The sequence below is a fragment of the Phalacrocorax aristotelis genome, chromosome W (assembly GCF_949628215.1).
Source record: "Phalacrocorax aristotelis chromosome W, bGulAri2.1, whole genome shotgun sequence".
In the NCBI taxonomy this organism is placed as follows: Eukaryota; Metazoa; Chordata; class Aves; order Suliformes; family Phalacrocoracidae; genus Phalacrocorax; species Phalacrocorax aristotelis.
Window position 1 is genome coordinate 2,500,557 of NC_134310.1, and position 18,268 is coordinate 2,518,824.

General features: G+C 44.3%; 1 protein-coding gene across 1 annotated transcript in view; it reads right to left on the reverse strand.

Annotated features, from left to right (window-relative positions):
- The window catches only part of DCC (DCC netrin 1 receptor), a 608,612-nt gene that overhangs the window by 240,876 nt on the left and 349,468 nt on the right, over positions 1-18,268 (reverse strand). The window lies entirely within an intron of this gene.

The following is an 18,268-nucleotide window of genomic DNA, read 5'->3' on the forward strand; positions in this document are numbered from 1 at the left end:
CCAACGTCTGATTGTAGTATTTATAAAGCCATCGCATCAAAAAACCCTCTAAATTAAAAGAAAGCGAAGACTATTAAATAAATTCGCCATGTTCGAACGGAGGCCGCCCTTGCTTCCCTAACTCAAGCCCCAGGTTTGCGGGGATGACAGCGCTCTCGATTACACGACCGAATTCTGTTTCATCGCAGCCTCCCTCGGCACGCGAGGGCGGCCCCGCTCACCGAAAGATTTCATTTCAAGCTTCCTCTTTACTACATGGCTTCGTGCTTTCTAGCTTCCAAATTTTCTCCGCAAAAAAATAACAAAATATTAATTTCCCAGGGGTTTCGTTGCTCTGGTTCCTATTCCTACGATACCTCCGTGGTCCACAAATGTTTTTAAACTCGCAGGAGTTGGACAGTAAGAGGTGCTGCTAGCCAAGCTCCCAATGGAAGGGCAAAATTACTCCCCTCATTTTTCTTCTCCCGTTAGGTATGATTCAGAGCAGCCTCTGTCATAGAGCACTCAATATATTAATGTGGGGTGTTTTTTTTTTTTTGCACATCAGACCAAAAAGTCTCATTGGGGATGCAGAAAATGAGGAAAACGGTTGCAAGGACGAACGCGTGGTGTAAGCGACCAAACCCGTGTCTGGTAGGAATACTATGGCAGATGTACAGACAAAATCGTGTTCTTTGGGGTTTGCATTTCATCACCTTAACTACAAAAGCCTTTCTTTTTTTGTCTTAGTGACGTTAGAGTTTCCAGCTTTGGTAACAAATGAAGGCAGAGTCCTAGACACCACCACCTCTTCACTCATAGGCTCCCAACTAATCCTGAGCGCTCTCCAAATTCATCTGCCCAATGAGGTAGAAACACTGTTTTTGAGAAAATAAGATTGTTTTATTTAAACCTTGGGTACAATGCATAAAACCAAGCAGATCAAAGTAAGACTGCGAACTTTTTACGTCAACGTCTCCTCAATCTTAGCAATTGTTCTGGCTTTTGAGCTGAATTACCTACACTGAACTAAGAATCTGCCCTGGGCCCCTCCAGCACCGTTCCCATGCCCCATCTTCTCTATTCCTCTTCCACATTGGCCCTTGTTCATCATATATTTAATAATTTAGCATACCTAGAAGCTCCCGATCCAGTTCAGATCAAACCCAGCGCATGCAAATCAAAATTGATGCGGTGTCCTGATTCACTTAGCTGCTTAATTTCCTACCGAAAGGGCTCAGACGGACGCGTTGTGTTTGGATCAGAAACACCCCAAGCCGGGCTCTTCGTGCTCTGCGGCCGCACAAAGGTTAAGTCGGGGTCTAAAGACCACACAGACAACACGCAGGAAATTTTGTAGGTGGTTCTTCAAATAAAACATCACTCGTAAGGGAACACCGGTAACTAAGGTGCTGATCAAGAGGTTTGGGAAAAAAAATGGTAGCGTTTACACTAGAGATATACAAAATGTGACAATTTAGTGGCAGAGTTATGAAGAATCAGCACTGACCAGGGCGGCTCAAGGAGAAAGAAATAAGCCATTTGGGTAAGAAAATCCCGAAGAAAAAAAAAATTGAAGATGGAATCACATTCATATGTTAATTCTTAACACTTTTTTTTTTTTACACTACAGTCCTAGTATAATTTATTCAACCAACTCACATAAAACCACCAGTATCTATGTAGTTTATAAACCATATAATTTTTCACAGCTCTGACAAAACCATAAACTACTCAATCTTCATTAGCGTGCTTTATTGCGATGTCACCAGAAGCCTGCAATTAATTTATAGACTTGTAATTCATAGATTCCTGCCAGTTATTCTTTACGACGCACACGCTCCGGGACCCTGACCCCGCTTGCCTGCAGCTTTTCATTCCCTCCACCAGAACTGCTGCTCATCTCCCCCCATTCCTCTCCCCCGTTTTTTAATTCTTGGCATTTTTCTAGACTGCTTGAAAGCTCGATACTTTCTTTTTTATGCTTTCTATTCAGTATATGCGTATCTGGCTGTCGAGTTTCACACGAAATGATGTATTTAACAATTATAACGCGCTCACCAACACCTTTCCTACAGTGGGGTAGGTGGTGCCCTGTATATTTTCCCTAAGGATATCACTAAAGTGAGTAATTTGCATAATTACTTTGGTGGAAATTATGCGGTATTAAACACAGGTAAGACACCACAAATAAGGACACCGTGACACCCTAAAGCAGACAGATGTAACACGTTTAGACTGGAAATATGTATGTATATATGTATCTAAAATGTCAAGCGCTATAAATATACATTCTAGAAATATTTTATACATCAATAAATGTCAAACACTGCCGTATTTGCTCTCTGTTTTTTCTCAGTACTGAATATTTCAAAGGCGTGCATATGCGAAGAAGGCTGGCGAGGAGGGTTGCAAAGGAAATAAAAACACATGCTGTTTTCATGTTCCTTCTAATTATATTGTGGCAATATCAAAAGCTTGAACAAACTGCAGACTTTCCCCCCTTTCCCCTCCCAAAAATTACAATTTTTCACTTTTTTCTTTTTTTATTCCCAGAAAAAAAAAACTTCAGCCAAAAATAATTTATAATAACATCTCAGAAGGTTACGTTTATTCCGTATCAGGATGAAAACACTTCTCTAAATACTTGTTTTCGTTATTTCATGTCAACTCCCTATGAAAACGCCCCAGTTGCAGAGTGAGGGTATTTTATGCTGGATAGTGCCAAAAAAAGGAGGGGGAAAACACCCCAAAAGGTTAATGGAGATCTATAAAAGAAGATGTCCATGAGATTTTTGGATTTAACAGAGTTCATATCAGCGAGTAGTATCAAAGTCCTCCCTAAACATCTTTGAATAAAGGATTAGGACAGACCCGGCTGTGCAACCCTATTGACTTGGGAGGATTTTCATCCGTGGAAATGGCGTAACTTAAATGAAATACAAGATAGGAGCCATTTTGCAGCTCAGTGGTTTTTGTATAAAGGCGTGCACGGAAGTTTAAAGCTCTCTGTATGACGGTAAAGGCACTTGGTGGGTGCTCAGGTACCGAGGTTGTCCCCCAGCAAATAGCAGCACGTCAGTGCGTGGTAGCACAGGCTCCAAGACTCGCGATGCAATAATTTCTCCATGCGCCAGCAGATCCCCGACACCTCTGGCAGAGGAAGAGGGCTTCGTTCTCCCCAGCGCAAGAAATAAAAGAACAAAGTTGAAAATTGAATTTAACGTGTCTATTCCCGGAAAGATCACGCTACAGCTCTGACTTTCACTTGCCCAACGGTCCCTCGGTTGAAAAGCGTGCGCTGAAGTCTGTCCTCTTTGCAGGGCAGTAGTGGGGCAGGTCATCCTTCCGCGTGGTCTTCTAAAGAACTCCTCGAGAGGCTGCGTGGGGATTCCACGATGCCAGGGGAGGCAGGCGTGGGTCTGGGTCTCAAACGCCAGCTTCCCCCTTTTACGGCCACAGCAGGCTGCATTTATTAGCACAAATGTCAAAGACCGGTTGTCATGAGCCTGTAGCAGAGACTGGGGGACTAATCGAACGCTTGCCAGCAGAAAGAGCTAGTTTAGAGCCGCGCGTTGGGATGACCTTCCTATTTCTAGAAATGCCTTTTGCGAGATGACAGCTGATCTTGCGAGAAGAGGAAACAATTTTAACGCAGAGACACGTCAGCATTTCCTAACGCGAAGCGTCTTCTCTTTGCGTGTTTGAATAAGGGATGCGTTGCTACTGACCCAAGAAAGATAACCGCTGTCAGCAAGTGGCCAACCCTGTCAGCCTTCTGAATGGGAAGACTCTCAATTGCATGTACTTAAAGGGTGGTTCTGTCATCTCATAGATTCTAATTCCTTTAAGAAAAAAAACAAAACAAAACCAAAAAACCCCTTGTACTTTTCACTGCTACCTTGCGCCAACCGTGAATTTAAAAGAGAGTTACATCAAGTGAATGTGCCGGGCTGTGCCTGCCTGAAGAGGAGCCGGCACAATCTAACTCAAAGCTGATGGAGTTCCTCCGCATCTAAAAATGACAGGAGAATTGGATTTTTATATGCACATTTTCACATATATATAACGTATATGTATTTACTACTCTTCCCTGTTATATGTGGTAATTCAGGAGCTGTGTTATTATTGCAAGAAGCTAAAGAAAAAAGCTCTGAATCATGTTAGAGCACACGACTCTTTGGAAAGAGTTTGAGGCATAAAAACCTTAAAAACCCTCTAAAGCGTCTTCAAAAAAATAGTAGATTAAAATTATTGTCTTTCTATCTCCTCCCACAGCTCTGTATCTGTGTCTTACACTAAACTCTATGCCTGACAGGCAGAAAGACAATATGATCTCCGTGTATCTCCCCTCAGACCAGCCTTGAAGAAATAAAAGAAAAACGAAGCTGGTATTCTATGTAAAACTTCATTCTTCACCTAAATAAAGGTATTACTTGTCTTATTTAATGATTTAGATTATTTTCATGCTTCTTCAGTTCTCACCATGAAGGTCAGCTCATGCCATTACTGCAGAAGAGCAGAAGTTCATAGTTCCCAAGAGAAAAAGAACCGAGTCACCAAAAAAATTCCAACGATACGTCGCCGCAATCACACGGGTGTGAAAGAGGAGAAGATGCGGAGACAAGTCCCGCAGCTCGAGGAGTGCTTTTGTAGGCAAAGTTTGTTCTTCCCAGAGACACGGATCCCACTTTGTACTGAATGTATTAAAAATGTATTTTAATCAGTTTGTGTCTCCAGTTCTGCAGCAAACTAATATATATCCCCGTCCCTCAGCATAACTTGAAGCAGCCTTTAAGCTTCCAAAAGCACCTGTGCAGCAAAGCCCTGGGAGCTGAGCGGAGGCTGGGGAGAAAAGGCTAAGAAAGCAGAAAGGGCAAAAAAACTTGTTTCCCGCTCTGCTTTTCTAAGGTGAGCTTTAGCCAACTGAAGAACCTTTCCACTCTAACACTATATAAACGAAAAATAAATTAAGAGATTTTATTTTCACTGCTTACGTTACTAAATGTGCTTCTATTAATAAGCGCGCTGATGACAGGCTTAAAGAAAAAATGCAATTCCAGTTTTGTAAATAATTAGGAAGAGTCTTCATCCTTACATCCAGAAAAATACAGTGAAAAGCAAAGCTTAATATTGCTCCCACTTCTGCTTCCAAAGGTAGAAATCCTTCTGAAAAGCTGTGATGACCTGTGCTACACCCGATTGCGGAAAGTCTTGATCTTATGTAAAGAAATAGGTACTTTCTCATGGATTTGTAGGAGCCAGCCTCTCACCCCAGTGCAGAGGGAAAGGCGACATTGTTTATAGAAGGAAAACTCTTTATTATCTCTATTGGTTCAAATTGCAGCTATCCCATGAAAATTCAACAGGGCTAAGATCACTTGTAAAATTTTCAGATGGGGTCAGAGCAGTAGTGACCGAGAGGTCCGGCGCAGGACCGTACCTCAATGTAAGCAAGTATAAAGAAGCTGTTAAGAAAATCAGACTTTCTTAGTACTTTAAATCAACAATGATTTCATTCGTAGGCCTGGAATCCAGTAAGAAATACCTATCGCAAAACATTACTTCCTCATAGATGTTGCTGCTTTGTATTGTTTGCCTTTTTCCTAAAGATTAGATTTAAAAACTTGCCAAGGCCATGGTCTGTGTCTCATAATTAAAAAAAATAATAAATCGCAAACACTCATGGGGATGTTTGGGGGATGCTTGCATGGTCGGGTGGCTAATAACAACTCCACCTTTATCGCCCTCCTGGTAGGGAGGCCCTAAATAAGTTCAACAAGGTTGATCGTGGTCCTGTAAAATCGCTGCGAGCTCCATCTGGCTGCTGCTGGGCTACTGCGATGTCGGCCCCAAGGAGCAGATGCAGCAGTTATTAGTGTTCATCCTCACACAAAAAAAAAACCCTGTGCAGTTAAAAAGCATTGAAACCAGAACAAGTTGCAAGGTCTGGGCAGGGAACGTGAGCACGCACAAGTTTCTGTAGAGTATGCTACGTATAATATATGTGAATAATACCTACCTGCCTTGTAAGCAACCATATTCTACCCCAGTGTGGGATATTTCAGGATTAATGTAAATGTCTGTAAGTTTCTGAGTTTATAGCTCAGTCTTTCAAATGGATCAGAATACTAAAATCATAGAACCATTAAGGTTGGAAAAGACCTCTCGGATCATCAAGGCCAACCCCCATCCCAACACCCCCAGGCCTCCTAAACTACGGCCCCAAGGGACACGTCTGCACGTCCTTTGAACCCCCCCAGGGACGGTGACTCCCCCACCTCTCTGGGCAGCCTGTGCCAGGGCCTGACCGCTCTGGCAGGGAAGACATTTCCCCTCATCTCCAACCTAAACCTCCCCTGACGCAGCTTGAGGCCGTTCCCTCTCGCCCTGTCCCTGGTGACTTGGGAGCAGAGACCAGCCCCCCCCTCACTCCAGCCCCTCTCAGGCAGCTGCAGAGAGCGAGAAGGGCTCCCCTCAGCCCCCTCTTCTCCAGGCTAAACCCCCCCAGCCCCCTCAGCCGCCCCCCAGCACACTTGTGCTCCAGACCCTGCCCCAGCCCCGCTGCCCTTCTCTGGACACGCTCCAGCCCCTCAAGACCCTTCTTGTCCCAAGGGGCCCAAACCTGAGCCCAGCATTCGAGGTGGGGCCTCCCCAGGGCCGAGCACAGGGGCCCCATCCCTGCCCGGCTCCTGCTGGCCACACCAGGGCTGACACAAGCCCAGGGGCTGGTGGCCTCCTTGGCCACCTGGGCACTGCTGGCTCATGCCCAGCCGGCTGTCAGCCAGCACCCCCAGGGCCTTCTCCGCCCGGCACTTTCCATTTAAATAAAATGTTACTTTAACAACAATATTCTGGAGGACTTGTGAAATACAAGGACTTTCTCACCATCAGTAGACAAGTTAGGCACAGAGAAAGGATTTTTCATCATGAAAACATTGTTTCATATATGACTGCCAAGTTAAAAACAACCCAAAGATGAAATAAAGCATCCCTTCCCTTTGTAATATGTAAAAATGTTGGCCCAGCTCCTGGATGGGCTTGACTGGCTGGAGACCACAGAAGCAGGACGCTAATAAATGTTCCTTTTACGTAATGCACTGATAACGGACTGCCTGGGAAGAAAAAACTCAGTTCACCAATATCTGTCAATTTATAACTGCCTAAAGATTTTATTTTATTGCTGCCTTCATGACTTATAGGACAGACAACAGTTATTGACCACATACCATCTGCCCTAGGAATAAACGAGCATTTCATAATTGTGTATTGGGTCAAACTTTATCTTTAGATGCATTAACGTTATTTCTGTCATCCCCTGTATAACAGGAACACATGCATCACAGAAGAGGCTATCCGAAGGCTAATACAATACTGACAATTAGCTAAAATTTGAGTAAATAACCAAAGAGAAAATGTAAGAAGGTTGCAGATAGAACTGAATTATCTCTCTCTTTTTCAATGGTATTTTGCCTGTGTGCCTGAGGAGACCCTAAATGGGTATTAAGTTACTGGGAACACAAAACTCTGAAACATAATTTACGGCCACAAAGGCTTTCCAAGGTCTCCAAAGGCATACTTGGCCTTTTTTCTGTCTTTCCCTTCATAAAAACATCAAGATACTCTGAGTTAACTCAAAAGAAGCACTAATAGGCACCAACCTTCATCTCATCAAGAAAACCTACGAAAAAAAAAAACAAGAACATGCTACAACCTTTCCTCCTATGCATCTGTGCAAGAGGCAGTATTTGGGGTTAGACAGAAGAAAAAATAACTGTTGACCCTGGGTGCTGCACGATCTCTCTCCTGTTCCCCACGGTACGTGTTAAGGGCTAGCGAAGGATCTCTTCCGGAGCTCTTCGCCGAGATTCGGGCTGACACCAGCATGCACCGTACTATCCGACTTGATAATTGCAACTATAATGCATTTCATTTGGGGATCTCAAAGCAATTTGTAGACATTAAATAATTCACAAGCATTTTACAGATAGATACACACACACAGAGTAAACGACTTGCTCAAGGTCATGTAACATCAGTGACAGATAATTAAAAGCCAGTGTAATTAATAGATGTCCCTGCGAGATTTCTGTACATTTAAGACTCCCTTCCCTCTCTAGCTGGAAGAGGGGGCTGCCTCTCCGCAGTACGCAGCTCCCAGGTTTACTTTTAGACTTTTCTCTTGGAAAATCATTTTCAGGACCCGCACATCTTCGCCGTGATTGCAGCCAGTACAGTCGCACCAGCCCGAGGTTGCTGTCACCGGAGCAGGAGCCCCGTCCCCCCGCACGCCCCGTGTTGGGCAGCGGGGACCGGCTCTCATCTGCGAGCGGGGCAGTTAATGAGCCAGCACCACCCCGCTCCGTGCAGCTCTCCTCCTCTCCCAGCACTCCTCATTAAGGTTAAAAGCAACTGCTGTAACCTCATCAAAAACAAAACTGGAGCGGTCGAAAACAGATAAAAATAAAGTAGAAGCAAGAGGAGCGCCGTATGATTTTACTACCCTCTTGGTAGCAGTCCTGATCTCCAATAAAGGCGCTTTTTTTGGTTGTTGTTATTGACAATTTCATTCCTTTTCCACTTTTGCAATGCCGTGTTGGTGCAGAGGGACGTTTCATGGCTTCCCCTGGGGGGAATGTGGTGGCAGCACCAGGCGCAAGGCACCACCACAGCTCCCATGCCTTTTATCCCCACTTCTTGTCAGATTTTCCTTATTTTTATCCATGATATCAAAGGGCTGCAAAGCCTGTAACAACAGGCTGGGGGAACGAGACTCCAGTGAGATAAAGAGTGCACACAAGGGGAGGGGGGGTTGTAAAAAAAACCACCAAAAAGTCCAACAAATTGGGAGTTGCCCACAGAAGGTGCCTTTAGAAATCTATCCTGGCTGTTGTAGTATTTTTAATTCAGCAAAACTTCCAAATAAAACTATCGGGAATGGAAGGTGTAGAGGAAGTAGCTCACTGGATTCACTCAGTGATTCAAGCCAGCTCCACACACGGGCAGAACGTGGATCTGAGCTTGCTCAGGCTCATCGTCACACCCCAAAAGAACAAGGAGACCACTCTTCTACCTTAAGAGCCTCTTCCACTCTTGGAAGAGCAAAAGAGAATAATATTTTTTAAAAAACGTAATACATAATAATAATATGATCCTAGAGGTCTTTTCCTCTTCTTAATGATCCTATGATTCTATGAAAACTGCCAGCTGATCACATTACAATAACCTTTACGAAAGTATGCAAAAGCTGGTTTCTGGAACAGCACAAAACGTACATTAAGCTGTCAATCCCCGTGAATCACCCCGTGTGTAGTTTGCCTGGCAGACTGAAAATCTGCCGGCAGGAGTTTGGCTGGAAGAAGTCCAGTACTAAAGACTGGCAACAGTTTGTCGCTCTGGAAGAGGAAAATATTGAGAAAGCGTGCTGAAAAGGTACTTATTTTTGAGCTGTTTATTTGTATGGCCTCAGTCTTCATTTTATCACACTGCCTTAAAAGAAAGGGAAATGAGAAACTGAGGAGCAAATCGATAGGAAGAATATATATTACAGCAGTATACGTAATATCGGACATGTTACTGCAGTCTGTTATGATGCTTACTATACTTTCAGACCCCTTGATGTACCTGGCAAGTTAATGGGTGGATTTCTCATGTCATTTATTCAAGCTGGTACATCAGCTTTCAAATTATCCTATTCAAACAAAATCATTAACACCAACTGAGGACAGATGCTCAGAATGAGTACTTTGGAAAAAAAAAAAATAATATTTGAGCCATGCATGAAAGGCTTTACAAACTAAGCTGTGTATAACACAGAGAATGAAGAAGCCATTGCCAAAAAGTAATAAAACCTTCCAATTCCATTTTAAAACCCCAGAAATAGTCACAAGGAATTGCTGGCTTCGCAGCTACCACAACCCCCAGGTGAAGCACAAGATGGCAGCAGTCTGCGATGCCAGAGCTCTCCCAGTCCTCATCTACCTCCTAACTCCAGGGCTCATCTCCTTCGAGGAGGAACTGCTCCTTGTCCCAGCCAGGTGAATGAAGTATAAGCCCTTTTTTAAATGGACAACAAACTGTCCCATCCACATCATTCGGGAAGAGTCGGGAACGGCAGGTGAGAGCTGACGGGAGCCGTGGAGGTCACTGCCAGGTTATGACCCTCAAATGTCAAGGGAAGAATATACTCCGCTCCGCTCTAGTTTTAGATGTCTAGAGCTAAGACTAGCTGTCTAGAGGTAAGACCAACACCAGCTCTTGTTTTAGATGTCAGGCCAGTTAGTGGATATGTAGCTGTCTGTCCATACTAGCCTTTAAATAAATAAATAAGAAGTCATTTCATCTTCCTTGCAGAGATAAGGCTAACAGCTACCAAGTGCTAGGTCTTAATGAAAGCACCTAAAAGCTCCATTTAGCATAGAAACTCAAAACAGACGCTAGGCAGATTTATTTTGGTTTCTTTGGTTGACAATCCTACCTGCCAACTCTGTACACGAATGCGAGCAAAGGCAGAATATGAATTACGGAAAAGACCAAGGATGCTTTTGGTGCAGCTGGCGCGAACCTCCCTCTCCGCCAGCTGCCATGGGCTGACCTTCGTTCTCAGCACTAGAAGCGACGTGCAGATAGATGAAAGGGACTCAAAGCGGCCCTTGCAGCTACAGGCACTCCATTACACGACCCCCCCCTTCTGCTCCGGGGGAGGCAGCTGCATTTGGATCAAAGAGAAAGGAATCAACAAGCTCTAATTCGATTAGCAAGCAAAAACGTCAAATGATTTTTAAGTAATCCAAGGTCACCGAGAACAAAAGCGACTGAGGTATACACGCACTGTTCACCAAAATATAAATCAGACAGCTATTCTCTTGATAGCAGCTAAGTCACCTACTCCAGGAAACAAAAGCATAACTCTGTTTTCCCTTAGTTCACCCAAAAGGCAGGACTAAAGCAGCTGACGGCTCTTGTACCACGCCGCAGGATGAAACGGGGTGAAGGACCGCCTGACCTACAAGCATTGCCATACAAGACCTTGCTACAACCCCCTTTCCCCAGATTCCCTGTGAGCAACCACCAAAATAGATGGGGGAAAAAATGCAGGATGCTTTAGCAAAGCAGGGAGAAGGGCAGGATGAAGCCAACGTGCCTCCCGCCGCCCGGCCTCGCATCCCACACCTGGGGGGAAACCACGGGTGAGCTAGCACCAGCCAAGCACCAAGCCAACGGAGGACATTGCCTCCCAAAACACGCTTACACAGCGCAGAGAGCAACCAGAAAAGGGGGAATAAATGAAAGCCAAGAGGTAGGTTTTAGAAAACGCCGTGCTTCGTTTAATTCTTCCCCAGGATAAGACACATTAATTCTTAAAAACTGCTATAAACTAAAGGAACGTGTATTCTGTGTCTGTGTAACACCCTTTAGCGCGCGTCTTCCAAATCTCGACGTTAATATACCACAAACTGCACAAACATAGCTTGAGCAGATCGAGCGAGTTGAATTACTGCCAGCCAGCGTCACCGGCAGTTCAGTTCTTCCAACTGCCTTAACCTTTGATGCAAAAGTAATAATAGTTTAATTGCTATGACACATTTCCCCTGTAGATATTAATGGGTTTGCAATACCCAAGTGAAGGAGATTGACACCTCGCTGTCATTTTACCAATGGGAAAATGGGAGCACGCGGATCAGACTTATCAGGAGGGTACGTTACGATGATCTAGTCCGACCTAATGTATAAATCAGAATCAGACTTCCCTGGATTAATCACTTTTTGAATTACTGTATGTATTTTAGGAAACTCATTCATTTTTCCCTAGTGATACAAAATACACCATGGCCCTTGGTACGTTGTTCTACTGATTAATTATTCTCATTTAAGAAAAAAAGTATTATCTTTCTTCTAGTCTACACTTGTCCTTTTTCAACAGTGGATGTTCTTCATATCTTTTTCAGGTAGACTGCAAGGCTCCATTATTTCCATTCTTTGCACAGATAACTACAGACCACGATCGAACCACGCTAACCCAGGATGCTTTTATCACCTGTTTAATTTTCTTATTGAGCTACGGATGCAGTTCTTCAGCAAGGTTTTCCCCAGTGCCAGGTACAGAGGTGCTAGGCTTACTCAAGGGTCTCATAAATCTCCCAAATCACATGGAGAGTTTTGGCCGCTGTATTGTGCTGGATGTGATGTCCAGCTGCTCGGAAGCCTTGACCCTCAAGACTTTCCCGGTCCGTATTTTCCAGCAAAGCCTGCAGTCTGTACGGCTGGCCTCTTTAATCCCGAGTAGACATCCACACGCATCGCATCTGCTTGTGCCAAGCTCCCCTAGTTACTCCAGATCAATCAGGGACATGGTTTTCTTCATTAATTCCTGCTCTCACAAAATAACGTCTCTGTGCTTGTGTTACCTATGAACTTTTGTCAGTGCTTTGTTTTCTTTCAGGTCACGGGTCTGTATGTTAGAAGAATATTTTACCCAGAGCCGCCGAGGCATCCCCTTGGCCTTTTCAAACCTCAGCACACAAGCAGCTATCCTCCCGTCTTCCACGATCACCCACTGTTTCAAGAATTACTAAAAAGGAACACTTATAATTTAGACATTTCTTCAACCAGTTCTTTTAAAGTTCTTGAATACAATATATTTAGACAGGCTAATTTTAAATTAGTCATTTGAAGATGTCTATTTTAGGTACTTCTTTTAGAATTTCCTGATCTCCCGTTTAACTCTTACTGAAGCTCCCTTGATGCCATGCTATGCTCCCGATATATCATCCACCTTCTCCTCCAACCCCATGGAATGCCAGTATAGCTACAGCTTTACTGAAAACCCCACCATATATAAACGTACAGCCCAGCCTGCAGGAGAAATCTGCTCTCCCACCGCGAAACCGAGGTTTTCTGCGAAGAAGCATAGCTTTAGTAAAGTCCCTAATTATTGTTTGCATTTTCCTTCTACCTGATTGGCCTCTGAATTTTCTTTAATTTCATTAATTTGAAGCCTTTTAAGCATCGAGAGCGTATCCTGTATCTATGGGCTTTACTGTCCACACAGAGCTTGCAGAGCTAACATTTTTACGTTAGGGAAGGGAGCAGCTCTTGACTGGCCTTGGATGGGTGCGGGATCACGACCTTCACCCTGAGCTCTCCCGAGTGCCTCAGAAAAAAAGCAGCAGAAGTAGCGATATCCTCCAAATGTCTTTTGGGAACTACCGACACACGGCACTGGGGAGGCCAGAGAAGGGCTTCCTTAGTCCTCTCCGTCTCCTCCGCAGGGCTGAGCTCATGTTGGGAGCAGTAAGGGTGAGCATCTCCATTCCCCTACTCCCCGGTCTCGGCAGTTATGACCACCTGGGACAGGGCTGGCACAGCCTGGAGGGAACAAAACAGAGCTGGGACCGAAGCATTCCTCCAGGGACGTCCAGTTTCCTCCCCATCCTTCCTTCAGAGCTCTTTATGGAATTACAGCCCATGCCACAACGTCAGGAGAGCGAGTTCATGATCGGCACTTGGCACGAAGCGTCCAAGCACTGGGGTGTTCTCCAACCGCGTTTTCTCTCCCAAAATGAGCTGGTGTCACAACGCATTGGTGCATGAGGTATTTGAAAAACCAGAGATGAAAGCTCAGGTGAATACGAGCCTACTGCATAAGCAAAGCATTAAAACAACAATAAAATTCAAATACGTTTTGTAGTGAGGTCAATGGATCACTGCTTCCCACATTCAATCAGGGATATATATGTGCATACAAGCGTGTATGAGTTTTTACAGATGAAACCGCTCTTAAAATATACGTACACATCTATGCACAAGTATGTATTTCCCCCGGCTCGCCGCCATATTTATATTCTAGATATCATTTACGTGAAACCAAAAGCGTCTCCTCAAAAATGCAGCTGCTCGTTTCATTATCACTGATATTTTTCTGACAGTTACCTGAGTTATCAGTATTTTCCTATGTGACCTACCTCAGTATGCTGTAGGACAGAGATATCAATATACACAATAATACGTTGTGTCACAGAGCCTTCACGTCTCCGTACCAATCACAGTCTAGCATCTCTAAAATGTTTTCAAATTTTATCTCGCTGTCCTTGGCTATTTTGACCCCTTATTTTCTCCTAATATAATCTCTGCAATTTTCAGCATACGATTGCATCAGGAAATAATATTAGCTAATTAGAGCTTATCGCATTTGCAACTTGGCCTTTTATTGTGACTCTAAAAGCTCCCAGTGCACCAAGGAGCTATGGGAAGCCCTTGTATATACCAGATAAGCTAAGCTTTGTCTCCACGTGTAAAATCAGCTTGCAGCTGAGCCTGCTTCTCCAGGTGAGGTGCCAAAAGAGGCATCCAAGTTAACGCAAGCAGAAGTGGCCATCTTGCAACCTCAGGTTCTCTTCTCAGGGGCTGGAGCACCTCCCTGGTGAGGAAAGGCTGAGAGACCTGGGCTTGTTCAGCCTGGAGAAGAGAAGCCTGAGGGGGGATCTCATCGATGCCTATAAATATCTGAAGGGCGGGTGTCAGGGCGATGGGGCCGGGCTCTTTTCAGTGGTGCCCAACGCCAGGCCAAGGGGCCACGGGCACAAGCTGAAACACGGGAAGTTCCACCTGAACATGAGGACAAACCCCTTTGCTGTGCGGGTGCCAGAGCAGGGGCACAGGCTGCCCAGAGAGGCTGTGGGGTCCCTTCCCTGCAGACATTCACCCCCCGCCTGGACGCAGCCCTGTGCCCCTGCTCTGGGTGTGCCTGCTCCAGCAGGGGGTGGGACGGGGTGAGCTCCAGAGGGCCCTTCCAGCCCCTGCCATTCTGGGATTCTGTGATTCAGAGCAAGTGCTGCCTCACCAGCTGGTGGTGGATCTTCACGGACACAGAATCACAGAATCATTAAGGTTGGAAAAGACCTCTCGGATCATCAAGTCCAACCCCCAACCCAACACCCCCAGGCCTCCTAAACCATGGCCCCAAGGGCCACGGCTGCACGTCCTTTGAACCCCCCCCAGGGATGGTGACTCCCCCACCTCTCTGGGCAGCCTGTGCCAGGGCCTGACCGCTCTGGCAGGGAAGACATTTCCCCTCATCTCCAACCCAAACCTCCCCTGATGCAGCTTGAGGCCGTTTCCTCTCATCCATTGCACCACAGAAAAGGATAGCAGAGTGCAAAGGCACGTGAACACAAGCTCTATGCACCCAAGGGCAGCCTCTTTGCCTCCTCCGGGCGGGTGCTAACTTACTTGTAGTGCTCCGTTTCTACTGAAGTCACTGAAGTAACTCATCTGATTAAAGCTAGGCAAGTGTTTCACTGAATTAGGGTCGCAGGGCTCAATTTCAGTCTCTATCAGCAACTCCTCCCTGAATTAGTAAATCAATGCTCTATCACGCTAGTGGGGACACCGGACTGCTGGGAGTGCTGCCTCTTTTTAATTAAAAATTAAAACTGAAGCCCTCACCATTACTGGTGATGATTAAAATCCCTGCAGCACCTTTTTCACAAAGGGCAACGTTAAACTTTAAACTCCTGAACGAAAATCAGCAGGAGGAATTAAACTTGTCCACGTCTATATCTCATTCCTTCAGATACAACATTTACAAGCCTTGGTGCAACACCGCAATAGCATTTTTACAGCTCTTGTATTCTCAGCAGTTTACAGAAGAAATATAAGCTATAATCTATAACCCTAAGGTCTTACCAGTGTGATCCCAAACCTGCAGGCTCTGATTGTATTACTGGGATTAGTGTTTACTACTTGAGGTAATGCTCTTGACCCCTGTTTAATAATAGATATTTCATCTCCTCTGTTCAAACAGCCCACTAATTCATGGGCTGTGGGTAAAATTCACCTTCGCACACAAAGCGTGACTATTTCCTTGAGGGTTTGTACAGAATCTAACGCAGACACGCAGGCTCTCTGCAATGAATTTCATCCAACAAATTTCTAAGCAACAAATTTCATCCAGCGAGCATCCTTTTGAAGGAACGGTTAATTATTTGCACAGGAAAATGACTACCTTTAAAACAGGACAGGAAGGAGGTACTGGGTTGCTTCTCCCATCCGCCATGTGATTGCTCGTACCTTAATTTACGCACAAGACAAAGATTTTCAACTATTTTAAGCACTCAGCTGCTGAGATGTGATACTAATTGCTCCGACAGCTGTCACTCCTCCCATCACCGCTTCACAAATTTAGCTGTTGAAGGGAAAACCAGGCTTAGGACGCAAATAAAAAGGCTTATTCTGCAGCAAAGGGTTTAAAGATTTGCCCCTGGAAAGTGTCTGAGGAAAATTACAGTTTTTAAAAGCGTAGATAAGAAAAAAGAAAAGCTAAAAAAGCGGATGGAAATATTAGTGGAAACCAGCTTGAGTTTTAAGGAATTACATGTATCAATCAAAATTCACTGCACTTCAGGGGGCGTAAGAAACACAATTTATCAATTTATGAAATACGTTTTGATTCTTACTCAAGTGGTTCATTTATTGAGGTAGGGAAACATACTTGTACAGCTAATTCAGAAGGTATTTGCAACTCTCCTCCTGTACAAGCTGAAGTGCAATTACTCCCTGAAACGCCACGCTGAATCCCACCGCAAGGAGACACTTGGCACGGAGCAAACGGAGCATAAACCCATTGCCCCTGCCGGGTAGGAGCAAACCTGCGAGAAACCTCAACAGCAACCACGTTTTCACCGAAAACTCTTGGTTTAAAGACGTGCTTTCTGAAACCGGATCATGACGACAGGTCAGTGCGGGGAGAGGGGGAAGATTCAGGCAATGAAAGCAAATCTTTGTGAAGAGAAAAAGACTGTTTCCTACAAATAACGCAAAAAACCCTGCATCATTCTGGTGGTGCATCCAGGGCAAACCCGCGAAGGGCTCGCCAGGGCAAACCTACTAAGTAACCATTGTGGGTTTATTTGCGTTTTCCCTTTTTCTATTCCAATTTTTCCCCCTTTAATAATTCCTTCTATCGGAATTTGTTGTGTTATTGGGAGATATCGCATATATACTTGGCAGAGAACCAAGGTTTCACTCCTGCGTGTTCACTTTCTGCCTACCAAGAAAATAAACCTCTACTGAGAAGTCACCCTCAGCACCGCTTCCCCTGACTAGGTATTGAAAGTGAAGCAAAGGCTTTGAAGTCGAGATAAATTGATTTTAATACTACCCCTGAAAGCGTGACTCAGCTCACCACGTAAGCCATGGCTCCGTCTCCTCCAGTAGATAACATTATTGTGCCTGGAACGAGGAAATTTTCAAGGCGGTTTTGTGAAATAGTGTACAGCTAATTGTTTTGTCTGATGTACTCGGCCATTTAATAGGTGTTTAGTACCCAAGGGAAAAAAAAAAAAAATCACTATTCACTTTCCTAGAGGTGACAGAGCTTCTGGGAAAATTATATATCATCTCAGGGCAAAACATATGTACGGACACACTGAGAATATGACCCCTGTATTTTCTCCTGTCTGAAGTCAGCAAAACCAAATCTCCAGCATTTGCTAAAAAAAAATTAAAAAAATTTTTAAATAAAATAGCTTCTAGGGCCTTAATGCAGCGTTGAAAACCAGGTTTCAAAGTATCCTGTATATAAGTTTCTATTCCTTTTGCTACTTTATTAAGAGAACCCTCCTTTAGCTCTCTTTTTTCCTGCCACTTTTCAAGTTTTAATTTCATTTTTTTCCTTTCTTTTTTTAAAAAAAGGAAACAGAAACCTTTTAAAAGAACGTACAGAGTAACAGAAAATATGTTGAAGGCAAAAATCTTGGTGGAAAAAAATGGTGAGAAGCTTTTTACTTTGAAAATTAAACGCTGAGACGAAGGAAAAAGGAAAAGGAAGGAAAAAGGAAAAGGAAGGAAAAAAGAAAAGGAAGGAAAAAGGAAAAGGAAGGAAAAAGGAAAACATCTGATGTCACACATGAAGCCTTACAGGTATCAAAGGGAACTTGTCATTTGTGTGGAAGGTTGTGACGCCCAACATCCATTTGGGATGACTGAACAGATTGCGTTTGAAGAGAAGCTGGTATGAGCTCGTGTCCAAACCTCAGGCTGCGCTTCATCCAAGGCTTTAATAAAGCTTGGAGAATATGTCATTGTTGATAGGCACCCCCCCAAAATTTGCCATACAACGTCAGCAATCCTCTCTGCTCAGCGTCTGAAGTGTGCTGTTTCAGCACATCTTAACTGTAACTTTTAAATATCTTCTGAATGACTTTGTACCGGAAATAGGAACCCTTTTAAAAATATCCCCTGCCCCCCGAAATGGAATAAAGCCACGATAATCACCATAAAACCCCAC